The sequence below is a fragment of the Buteo buteo genome, chromosome 11, assembly GCF_964188355.1.
Source record: "Buteo buteo chromosome 11, bButBut1.hap1.1, whole genome shotgun sequence".
In the NCBI taxonomy this organism is placed as follows: Eukaryota; Metazoa; Chordata; class Aves; order Accipitriformes; family Accipitridae; genus Buteo; species Buteo buteo.
Window position 1 is genome coordinate 27630036 of NC_134181.1, and position 12144 is coordinate 27642179.

Below are 12144 nucleotides of genomic sequence, written 5' to 3' on the forward strand. Positions count from 1 at the left end.
CAGCTGTGACAGAGCCACAGAGGTGCAGCTTCCCCTGGGGCTGCAATGAAATTCAGAGATGGAGGGTAGTGCTGGAGCTGCTCTAGCCAGCAATATAAAATGGGTAGCTTTGCACTTTGTAACAGGGAAAGCACAAGAGAGAAGAGTTATGATACTTTAATCCTTCTCTCCACCCATTTTTGCAGTTCAGATACTTGAACTACTGTTTAAACTCATCAAGATACATCCTGCAGAATCTCTGTAGCAGTACGCAGAAGGCAGCACCAAGGATCAACTTTCTGCTCAGTTCAAAATTAAAACTTTGGCTCAGTGACTACACACAGAACAGAGATGGAAAAGGTACAGCAGATAATGCACAACCAGCTGTAGTTTCTTTATTTCCCACACAAAATACAAATACATCTTCACAGCTGGAGCCTGGGAGACTGTCCCACAATAAAAACTGTCTGCAAACATTACCCAACAAAGTATGTACCATTTTTCTCAGAGAAAGTACAAGATAATAACACAGACTCCTAGCTACCTGCAACATTTGCATAAAAAAATGAGAAGCCAACGTACAGACAACCACAGATTCCGGTTCTCAGAATTCTTTCTCAGAACTTCAGCTCTTTGTATTAAATGAACACATGATGATTGCATGCAAAAATTAAACTCCTAGTCCTCAAATACAGGAAAAGAAGCTGCAAATGCAAGCAGTGAAATCTAACAGATTAAGTGAAATCAGAAAGCAAAGATGAATCAAAATCTATTATGAACAAAAAATTAAAAATTAAAATTCTGACTTTTGTAGTTCCCAGAAGCTAGGGGCTACCCTGTTTTAGAAAAATGATTGTCAACCTCCCCTGATAAGTGGCTTAATTAGCCAACAGAACTTCAAAATACAGCTGTTGAATTATCAGGTAACGGTAGGATAGAAATAATTTCTTATTTACCTCCCACCTCATGCCTAGAATCCTCCCCAAAACACACAAAGAAGGGAAGCAGCTGGCACTTGCTAAGGATGAACAGAGACACTTCTTTATCATGCATTTTGGAGCATGAAGTTTCAGTTGATGTCAGGAGACAATGGTAGCTTGAGTGAAAATTCAAGTGGCACAGTTATATGGTCTGAACAAATCCTCTGCGTTGCAATAGAAAGGTCGACAGTAAGGAAGGTTTTAATATTTAGAAAGTTCTTGATTACCACCTTGACTGAAAGTCAGTCTGGAAGCACCACCAAGGAAGCAAAAGACACATCAGTGATACAGTATTAGACCTGCATTCCTGTTGGTCAGGACAAAAAAAGTTTTTCAAGGCTGAAACATAAACAATAGTTCATACTCTCAAGATGTACCCTATTTCTTAGGTCAGCATGTGAACTAATCTTTCAATATTTACATAAAGACTCTTTCAAGATTCTTTAAACCATACAACCTCTGGATAACAGAAGTTCCTTCAGCCCGTGCCTCAGAAGATGCTCTCAAAAGTTTTTGAATATGACAAAAATACTAATGCCCTCCACTACAGCAAGGCACGCTAAACAGCCTAAACCAGAATACCGACTCTGTGTCTTTCAAAGTGATGTGCTAAAGCGGATTAAAAAACAGAAAGCCTGTTGTCGGCAGACTTAAATACAGTACAAAAGTGTCTGTATCACCACCAGAGGGTTTTAAGAGACTGAAACCAAGGACATGTTGAAAATCCTACATACTGGGCATTTATTCAGAGTTTTATATCTCTGAGAGGAGAGCAGAGAGTAAGGAGTTTGCGTGTGCACACGCAGCAGAACTGACCTCCACCTATCCCACACAATGCGATGACGAAACGTGGAGTTGTGGTGCTTACCTGGATGTTTGTCACATCTTCAACATACTGAGTACCCCAGAGAAGAACTTCCTTGAGAACTGAAGCACTGTATACCAGCTTTGTTTCCTTCTGTGAGCACTCCTAGCATGGCTTACTCTCTGGAAAAAAAAAATCACCATCTCTTTGAGATTGTGCTTCGGAGGTATGCTCTCAGCTCGGTGGAGGGAGTAATAAGTAGCATGTCCCTGAAGCACAGGCCCAATGGAGGTCAGATTTTTTCATCTGCTCCTCTCACCACCCAGACTAGACTTTCCAGCACCCAATCTTCTCCTCCACTCTCAGTTGCTCTCCCTATGTGGCATTATTTCTAAGGAATCTTATTTTTTCCTCTGTCTTGATATGAAACTACCTGCACTGCATACTCTGTCCAGTCTTTCCTCACTCCTCTGCCACAAATCACTCCCTAGCCCCATGTTCAGACCCAGTCTACTGCAAATCCCTTCACACATCTCTCTTACGACATAAGAGGAAGAAAAATACTAAATCAGCTATGGGTATTACGGGTCTTAACTACAAATTTTCCTTTGTTGTACTGCTACAGAGTGAGACTATTTTGGACACATCCCCTTACTTCTTACCTTTGCATGCATTTCTCTGAAGCTTAACCTTTACGTTTTCTAGATTCATAAATAGGTGACTTGAAGATAACCATCATATTCTTGTATTGAATTTTATCATAAATTACAAAGCGCTCCCCTGCTCTCTACATTTAACTTTAGCTTACATTGCAGCAAGCAAAAAATACTCAAGAAAATACCTGTGACGTTTTTTACAACCTGAAGATAGAGAGTTCCATCTTAAATCGTTTTTCAAAGTTTACCTTCTGGTCAGATTTGTGTTTATATATTATAAGCCATCCTGGAGCAATATACAAACCAGTAAAGTTTACAGAAGTTCTGTTTCAAACTCCAGCTGCCACAATGCCTTCTCATATCCCAGTTTCCCCACTTTGTGCTTCAATTTTCCTGAACTCTTCTCTCCAAGACCTATCACTTGACCCCCTTTTCGATTTGACACCTAGTATACTTCAACAGATTTGTTTCCAATATATGATTTCTGCCCATGTGAAAACATTTTAAGGTGTTAGGGACATTCTAGAGGGAAAGGAGCCAACTGATTGTGAAAGCATAGGTCTCCAAACACGTACAGCCTCCCGTTTGTTTCTAGACTGTCTCCTCTTCCTTCAACATCAAGTTCTCAAGAAATTACCTCCCCAGCCTCCTTCACGCTCTGCCCCTGCTTTGCACTCTCATTCACTGGACAAAATCCAAACATCACATCTAGTTTTACATACACTTCTTTTGTCAGGTCCAATGTCATAACAGACACCAGCACAATCTCTCTAACCTATTTAAAATGGAAGTACAGGTGAAGCAAAAGCCTGCAACTACATGAGACGAGGCTCTAGAATAGACTGTATGCAAAGGAACATGACCTCCTTTATTGAAAGGCAAGGCAACTTTCTCATCCTACTTCAGCTTATCTGACAGCAGGAATTAGACACATTCCCCCGTTTTGTCTGACATCCCCCCCAGCCCCTCAGGTCCAGGATTCTATCAAAGCCACTCACTCCACTTCTGAGCCCCGGTACAAGCAACACAGCTCTTGGGGAGACACCAGCCATCCTCTATTACGTCCAGTCTACTCATTTGATGGCTCCTGAGCCCAGGTGCACCCAGGAGCACACAAGCAGACTTGTGTTACACTGCTGCGTTATGCCGCTGTGGAGAGACCAGACTAGCCTGCTTGCTGGATCTCACCCTAACAGAGGATAGAGATGGCTGGATTTCTGTTCCAGCGAAATCACTTCCCTTTATGACAGTATGGAAATCATTCCTTTCTCCTTCTGCTTAACTTCCTCATTCACACTATAGGGAAAAGATGCCCCTGCCCAGAGGGGAATTGAGTACTTCAAGAAAAAAGCACTGGCCAGTATTATGACATATAAATCATATGCAAAGAGTTGTTCCTGAAAACAGATTAAGGTTTAATTTTTTTTTTTCCATAAAATAGATTATCTGGTGCAATGGGTTCTCCATTTCAGATAAAGTAATGAGTAACTGCACTGTTTTCAAAGTCCTTTATTCCAAGAATTTAGTGAATATTGAGATCTTCTATGTTATCAGATGGGAAGAAACACTCAAACCCTCTGGGGAAAAAAATGCCCTTCTTAAAAACAGCCACCTGATGGCAGCCTGTGGCTTCAGTCCTATTGTTCCAAGTGGCAAATGGCAACCATTTTGAGCGAGACTAGCTCTACATTGAGTCACCACTGAAGAATGTTCTGTAGTAGGGAGAATTACTTCAAAATAAAAACCTATTCTTAATCCTAACGTAGCACATTGCTGAAATAGTCACTCCAAATATTCCCATTTAACACACTGTGAAATTCTTCTTCCCTCTGTCAGCCTCCATTTGTTTTACTTTGCACAGCAAATAACCAACTTAGATGTAAACTGGTCTCCACAACTCAGTCCAGCACACTATTGAAAACACTTTGTCAGCATACAAGGCTGACTGATGTAGTTTCACTCACTGCTCACAGTCTATGCTTTGACATCTTGAACCAGAACGCTATTCTGCACTCAAGAAATTATCAGTCCTTCGTTCTTTTCCATCTCTCAAAGGCATTTGTAGAAACTTGGCACTTGGTGCCTGAAGGATTCATTTTATATTATTTAAAGTCAAACTAACAACAATGAAAGTTTCTGAAATTCTGGAAACCTAAGGCACTCCCCTTTCATTACAAAGAGGTTAATTCCCTGATCTAGGAGCAAAACTCAACTTCACTTTGAATACAGAACTGCAAAACTGAACTGTTTTACAGAATTGTAAACCAAAACAGCTTTCCTCAGCTTCTTCTCTGACACCATATTAATGTCCATGCTTAATGTCCATGCTTATTGTACTACAGCACCCTATATATGTGGGGGAAAAACCCAAGTTCTAAAGCTTCTAAAGTTTCAAAAATTTAAAATTTAGCTAAGCATTTTTCCCTGACATTGCTGTTCTACATGTTCATTTTTATCTAAATTATGTTTCATACTTTAAGTGCGAGGTTTAAGGTAGCCTAATTCAGCCTTAATTTTAGATACTTGAGCTGTATTTCAGGATACAAGAACAGTTTTCCCTCCTTCTTCCAGATCCCTCCTTCCTACCATCACTAATCTATTGCCTCATCTCTCTTCTTTTCCAGACTACCCCTTCACTTCTGCTCTTCCACCCCACCCCTCTTTTTTCCTTTTTTTTTTTTTTTTTGAACCAACTCCTGTAGCACTGGCATACAGCCCATGCTAGTAAGTCCAGCAAAGCTTATTGGCTTGGGTTTAGTGCTGTGTATCTACTGTTGGCACACCTCACCACTGAGGTATGCCTCACTGATTGGGAAATTAATGGTGTAAACTGTACTCCAAGAATTCAGCAGTGTGGGCCAAATGAGTGCTGTCTGCAGGACATTTCCCTCACATGTTAGAAAAATTGGACAGTGCAGTGAATGAGGTAAGATACTATGAGAAAAGAAAATATAGCATTGTGGTTAAAGCAGCTGAATGCTTCCCAAGAGACTGGATTGCCTCCTCTGCCAGAGTTCCTATGCAATGTTGGGCAAGTCATAAAAAAAGTGATACAGGGTGTGACCAAAAATCCAACCAGCACAGTATCCTATCTCCAACAGTGGCCAGCTACAGAATTTTGGAGAATAGGAAAAGCATAATAGATACAGGATAGAATGATTCTTCTTTTGAAAAAGCCTCTTAATTAAGGCTATAAGTAATTAAAAGATTTCTAAAGCTGAGACTTCACCCTGAACATTGTGTTTAGTAGTATGCGATGCACCTACATTCCATGATTTTGCCTAATCCCTTTTAGATGACACCCATACTTCTGGCTTTTACACCATCCTACAGCAAGTAACATAACTTACTGTTTTAAAAATATATGTTCTTTTGCTAACTTTAAAGCTCTTATGTGAATTTCACTGGTTACGCTCTGGTAGTCCTTGTATTGCAAGGAATAGCCAATAATTGTTCCTTAGTCATTGTCTCTACAGGCTTTACTCAAAGTTTCTTGTCTGTTGCCTCTTTTCCAAGCTGATAAAATTCAGCCTTTTTCAGTAAGCATCACTCCACAACAGGATGAGGCTGATCCACAGCTTGTGATCTACCTGTTCCTTTTTCTAGTCTCCCTTTCCAGTTTTATGATGCACTGACTTGAAGTGCACACAACATTCAAGCTCTTGGAGCCCAATGGTGCCCATAAGGTCTACTGCTTTGCTCTCTGGTCCTTTCCTAGTAATTGCAACAGTCTCATGAAATTTTCAGTGTTACTTCTACCAGTGTAAGGTTTTCAGAATATACTTTATTCTTAAGAAGGAAAAGAAATCTTAGCCAGAGCTTTGAGAAACCTTTTACGATCCCTCTTTGTTCCTCCTGGTACATGCCTCCAGCTTGCATAACAGTTAACCAAGATCATTCCAAAGATCAGCACTGATACATAACCCACTGTATATACAGCTGTGACTTGTTGGGGAGAATCCCTTTAACCAAGGTCCTTACATGGCACATTCAGTCAGAGATAAACACAGAGCAGGGTCTGCAGAAAATGTGACATATGCAAAAATAAAAACAAGGTCAATGGAACCTATGCCCGATCACAAAAATAAACAGAAAAGGCTAGGCATTGTGAAAAGAACAACCACACTCACAAACACATCTCTGTACTCCTCTGCTAGAGAACTGCTAATTTTGTCCACGATATTTAAATAACTGTTGGTGCTCACTTTTAAAAATACATGTAAGAGTCCCTTCATTTCATCAGGCATTTTGAAAATAGATTAGTTATATATCTATAGAAAGCTAATATATATTGCGAGCACCAAAGGGCATATGAAAAAAACAGCTGTGTTAGAAGAGCTGTGGTTAGGATGCTTTGGTGACTGTCATACCATGTATGGCCTCTGTGAGGTAGCTAATAGTAGACAAAAGTATTTATCATCAGCCTTCAGACAGACAATCTGGCTCAAACATCCTCTACCATATTTTGGCTTCTTTCTAGTACCTAATATCACAAGATAGCATTGACTGTTTTTTTCAGAGTGCCTCAAACCATCATAGCTACTATAGTACTAAAATAATGTATTATTGACTTCAAATCTGCCTCTTACTGCCAGAACAGGGAGTAATTTCAGGCCCAGGAGCCTCAAGTGAGTAAAGTTTTCCTGACTTTCAGGAGTCAGCCCCTTACACCCACATGGCATCCTTCCTGGAGGGACATCAGCCCAGTACTAGCATTCAACTCCCTGCTTAATACATTCACCCAGGCTAACAAAAGTTTTCTGTGCAAGATCACATCACCTTTCAGTAACTAACTTCATAAACTAGTTTGCTATGCTGGAAATTAATACTGTGCACTGTGGACACGTGTTTGCTGGTACTTCAGCTGATAAGCTCCTCTTGCTACCCTCTCCCAGTCCAGCAGGAAAAGGTCAAGACCTCCACCACATCTAATACCGTTCATGTTAGGCTGTAAGGATGTGTTTTGTTATCAGCCTAAAGTAGTATGCTTTAAAACATGCATGCGGAGGAGGAGCTGGGGGAAGTTCTCCCTTTCTTCGTCCCCACCAATCACTGTCACTCAAGGCACTGTAATTTATCTTCCCCAGCATCTTTAGGATGCATTTGAATTTGGTTTGTCACAAACAGGACAACAAATGAGACACCATCACCCCTAATCAAACATGACAGAATTCACAATCCCAAAAATAAAAATACAGCCATTCAAGTAAACTTCTCTTTGCATGAAGAGGTGACAGACAGAATTCCTGGATTTGTATCTGCAATATTGTTGTTCAATAAAAAAGTTAGCACATTTTCTCCTAGATGAATAATCTTTTCCAGTTAACTTAAAGAAAATTTGAATGAACAAATCAGACGTTGTAGTTGACAGTGGTACAGCTCAGTTCGTATATAAACTCCCTCAAGCTGGAGTCTGAGTAAAACCTGTTCAAGATCAAACTCATCTGCTCACTATCATCATCAGCTTCCTGTTCATTCATCAATATATGAATGGTTACAATAGGTCCATCGAGACAAAAGATGGCTTCAGAGGGAATGTCTGACAGAGGAAGAAGTTACATCAGCCTAACGCTCCTTTGTTCAAAGAGCTCTGAACATTAATAGCAGCTAAAGACGAGGCAGCTGCTGCACAGAATTAGAAAGAGACAGAAAGAACAATTACTTCCTGGCAAAGTTTTTTCCCCTGCAGCTCAAAAAAAACCCTCTACAGAACTTATGCTGAACAGTAAGAGAATGAGAAAAATTCTGGAGATTTAGTTGTCTTCCCTCCATTCCTGCTAGTGAGCAATTTAACTAGGTACCTACCAGACATGTCAACAAAACTGTTGTTCTAGACCCCCTGCACTACACACACCAACTCCGACTCCTTTGCTCTCCAAAAATAAGTACAATGTCACAGCATGCAGCAACACTCACAAGGCACTCAAAACCAAAACAGATCTTCCCTGTGCTCTCTCAAATTCAGACAAAAAAAGCTACAGGCGAAGTAATGGACTGGAAAAAAATGTGGAAGAAAAAGCCACCAAGAGCTCTCATGTATTAGTTGATGCTACAGGTAGTTCTAAACCACAAGCTGGTAGAGCCTGGAAGCACGTAGTGCAGAATTCTCACCATGTGCTTGCTCTAATCTTGCATTCCTTCACAAGTATCTGCTACTGGCTTCTGCCAGAGAGTCACTGGAGCAGAGGAATTTTTTTGGTTAACTTGGCATGGCAGTTGTGTTAATTCACTTGGTTGCATGAATCAAAAGGCCATGGATACTGCTGACAGAAGTGGCCGCACAAACCCAGCAGAGCATACAGGAAATCAGTTAAAACCTCTTTTTTTTCATTCTCTTGCTCACCAGAAGTAAAAGCATGGGGATGCCATGCCAATGGCAGAACCCTCCAATTCATCTTTTTCTATGGGTAGAGAAACCTTTGCTTTATTAACTGCTGTCTACTACAACAGACTGGAACAGCCTGTCCGCCACATATCTGGGTGGGATTCCCAAAAAGGAAATATTTTAAAGCAGATGTGTAAGTTCCCAGAAAGTCATGGTAACTGCTAGGATTCCTACCCCAGAATTTTTCTCTAGCCTCTCCATATCATGAGGGGAAAGTGCCTGCAGCAGTAACAAAAATACATGTCAGAGCCCATCTCAGAGCTCTGTAAGATGTGCAAATTTCCTGGTGCCTGAAGGTTTCGTAACTAGAAACCAAATTCGGAGTATTTCAAGTGTACTGAAGCTCTTTCTACTAGTGTCAAGTATCAAATCAGACACATCTGTGGAAGGAGCGTGGCAGAAGAGAGATTCAGGGGGGCGGAGAGAAGAAGTTTTGATGCTGACCAGCAAAATGGAGAGATTTCCACATGAGACAACATAGGAATGCCAGTATCGTCCCACATACTCCACAATAAAGACGATGCATCCCCTTTTGAGCAGGGACCTCTTAAGGTAATAAACTGATTTAGCAGACTATAAATGTAGCTTCGACCCCAGAATGAAGCATGAAAGTTAACAATATATGCGGTCACCTTTCCCTCATGACAGATTTTCAGACTTCAAAGTGCCACAATTTGGGGTACTAATCTGAACTGCACTGCAAATAGTCTCATGGCTATGGGGGAAGGCAAGCTAGAGATTTTGCCAGACGGAAATAACCACTGTGGTTTTTGGCATCCTAGAACACATTTGGGGACTGAGATAATCCCATTAGATCTTTCTTGTAAAACAATCAGTAAGTGAAACAATGCAGAATGGTGAAATCGTTTTTCAGTTTGGGAGTTAACAGCTTCCCAGAGACTAACGGCCACAGCTCTGCCTCCTGCAGGGCAGCCCTCTGTCACACAGACATACACTACGTCTATACCAAGAGCACATGCATGCAGACTTTGCTCACCATCCAAGCAGAAAAGCTTGTTCTGCCTGAGCTCCAAACATGTGCAAAATCAGTGCAACTACATTAACTACTATATGTTGCCTCTCTGGTAATACTCACCCAGGCTTTGCGTCATGCCCACAAGGTCACATCGGTTTTGGATATCAGACTGTGTACTAGCTCAGGTCATTTGCCATACACTGTATAGATACACCTTTGGGTGGAAAAGCTGCACTACTATGCTCTAGCTCACAACTTCAAAATATCCCCTTTGAAAATGCTGTTTTCTATCCCTTACCTTTACAATCAAAATGGAGGTTCAGAAACACACTTCTACAGCTGCAGCCTATAAAGAGAAGTGAGATTCGTAAAGGAGAAGATTGGAAACTTCTTCCATCCTTGCACATCTGTTCCAGAAAAGTCACACCTCTCCTTCCTCCTTTCCAAAGGGGGAGAACAACTGTTTCTTTCCCATTCACAGTTTGTGCCTAAACAAGCCTGTGCTTCTTGATAATGGATAAGGCTTATCACTTCCCTTCTAACTCCACCTTGCCTGTGCTCAACTTCTTTTCATACAAATCCCAGAAATTTTTAACTGGAGTTCTCAAGAGAAAACAAAATAGTTTCCATTTTAATAAGGAAGGCAGCCTGAAAACAAGCATTCCTTCCTTTGCCATTTTCCTACTTCATCCCACATGGACACCACAAGTGAGAGAATACCACATGCAGAAGTTGTGCAAAGTAAAACAAGGAAAACTGCAAGTTTGCAGTTACTTCAAAATGCTTGAGCTCCATGCTATCCATGAAAACCTTCTATACACTCCGGTATCCCTGCTCTATCTCTCTGGCACACGCTTCACCTCTCTAAACAAACAAGGACTGTCTTTGTGTCTTTGTTTAAATTAAGAAAAAGAAAAAAACCCCAACCTGTCTCACAGGCTGTGATTACATCAGCAAGAGCATTCTCCTTTTCTCTATCAATCCTGCCTTACTCAGGCTTTGAAGGGCGTCTGTGTGCTGCTGCCATGTGCTTTGATCTTTCCATTTTATGCCCCAGGGCCAGCGCTGATAATATCTGCTTTGCCTGCATGGTTTTGGGAAAGGCAGTAGCACCCATTCCTGTCCAAGAGCAGCTTTGTTAACACACTGAAACGGCATGTGTGCCCCTGTGACCCCAGAGAGGCAGACACATAAAAACACGCAGTCAATGCACATACACCACTATAACAACATTTGGACAGACTACATTTTTCCTCCTGTTAAAAAGCAGTTGAGTGTGACAACTTGTTAGTCTTTCAGCTATGCAAAGCAAAGTCACTGTATGCTAGCCACACAGCCTAGACACTCAGGAGTTCTGTGCTCTTCTTTCTCTAGACTCCATCCTCTTCATCAAACTGAAGTGTGTCAGTTACCACAAATGATCCAACATGGCAAACGGACTGGAGGTTCTCTTTAACTCCTGCACTTCCAAAGCCATGCAAAAAGACCTGCAGAGCCAACACGTAAGGAGCCACGCAACTCCCCTTTGCAACCAGGGATCTAACACAGGTAGCAGCTTCTTGAAAAAATAAATTAAAACAAAATACAATATCCCCAAAATACTATTCTGGGGCCTTTTATTTTCATTTCTGCCATGGCACTAACGCTAATTTTCTAGAAAATGGATGTGTTGAGTGTAGATTATAAGCAAAGATTTTCAGCAACAGCTCTCGGATGAAAGCAACGATCTTTTCTGAGATTCTGAGGCCTATATTACTATACATTTTCCCTGGCACTTGAATTGTTAAATGTGATAGCAAGGTACTTCAGGTATTAATAAGCAAGCATTTCAAGTACAGAACCCTCTATATAACTCATACACCAGCAGAAACCCTAGAGAAAAATCCTGCTTATTTGAGCAACTAAATTCTTGATACTTTTTGTGTTCAGAAAAAAGGCAGAGGTAGAAAGCTAAAGAGTGGCAGAGCAGCAGGGAAATAAACCTGGAGATCCTACCAACAGGTAAGTGTCGTATCCTTAAATGGGTAAACATGAAAGGACAGGATTATTAAGGGCAGTTAAGATAAATTTTACTTGAAATTTGGAGATCTGAGATACAGCACTATCATCATCTATTCAACAGATAGCGCCAGGCATTTTAATGTTACCCCTCATTAGCTGGTGGGTGAACCGCCTTTGATTGTCCCTTCAGTGGCACTGATTGCCAAAAGAAAATTTATTTTCCTCAGTTTCATATAATGGCATCAACAGCATCTCTCAGATCCAGACCTTCCCCAAAAAATGCATACGAATATTGTCAAGAAATTATTACCAAGAGGCAAAGTATTACCCTAGAAAACCAGAGAGCAACTTCAGTTAGTCTA

General features: G+C 40.9%; 1 protein-coding gene across 5 annotated transcripts in view; it reads right to left on the reverse strand.

Moving 5' to 3' along the window:
- ZNRF3 (zinc and ring finger 3) overlaps positions 1-12144 on the reverse strand; it is a 137027-nt gene that overhangs the window by 68587 nt on the left and 56296 nt on the right. The window contains exon 1 of one of the 5 annotated variants that reach the window (XM_075041081.1): positions 1828-1935. The exons of the other annotated variants lie outside the window; for them this stretch is intronic. The gene's annotated coding sequence lies outside the window, so the exon portion shown is untranslated. Of the gene's footprint in view, positions 1-1827; positions 1936-12144 lie in introns of those variants that run through there. 5 annotated transcript variants of the gene reach the window in all.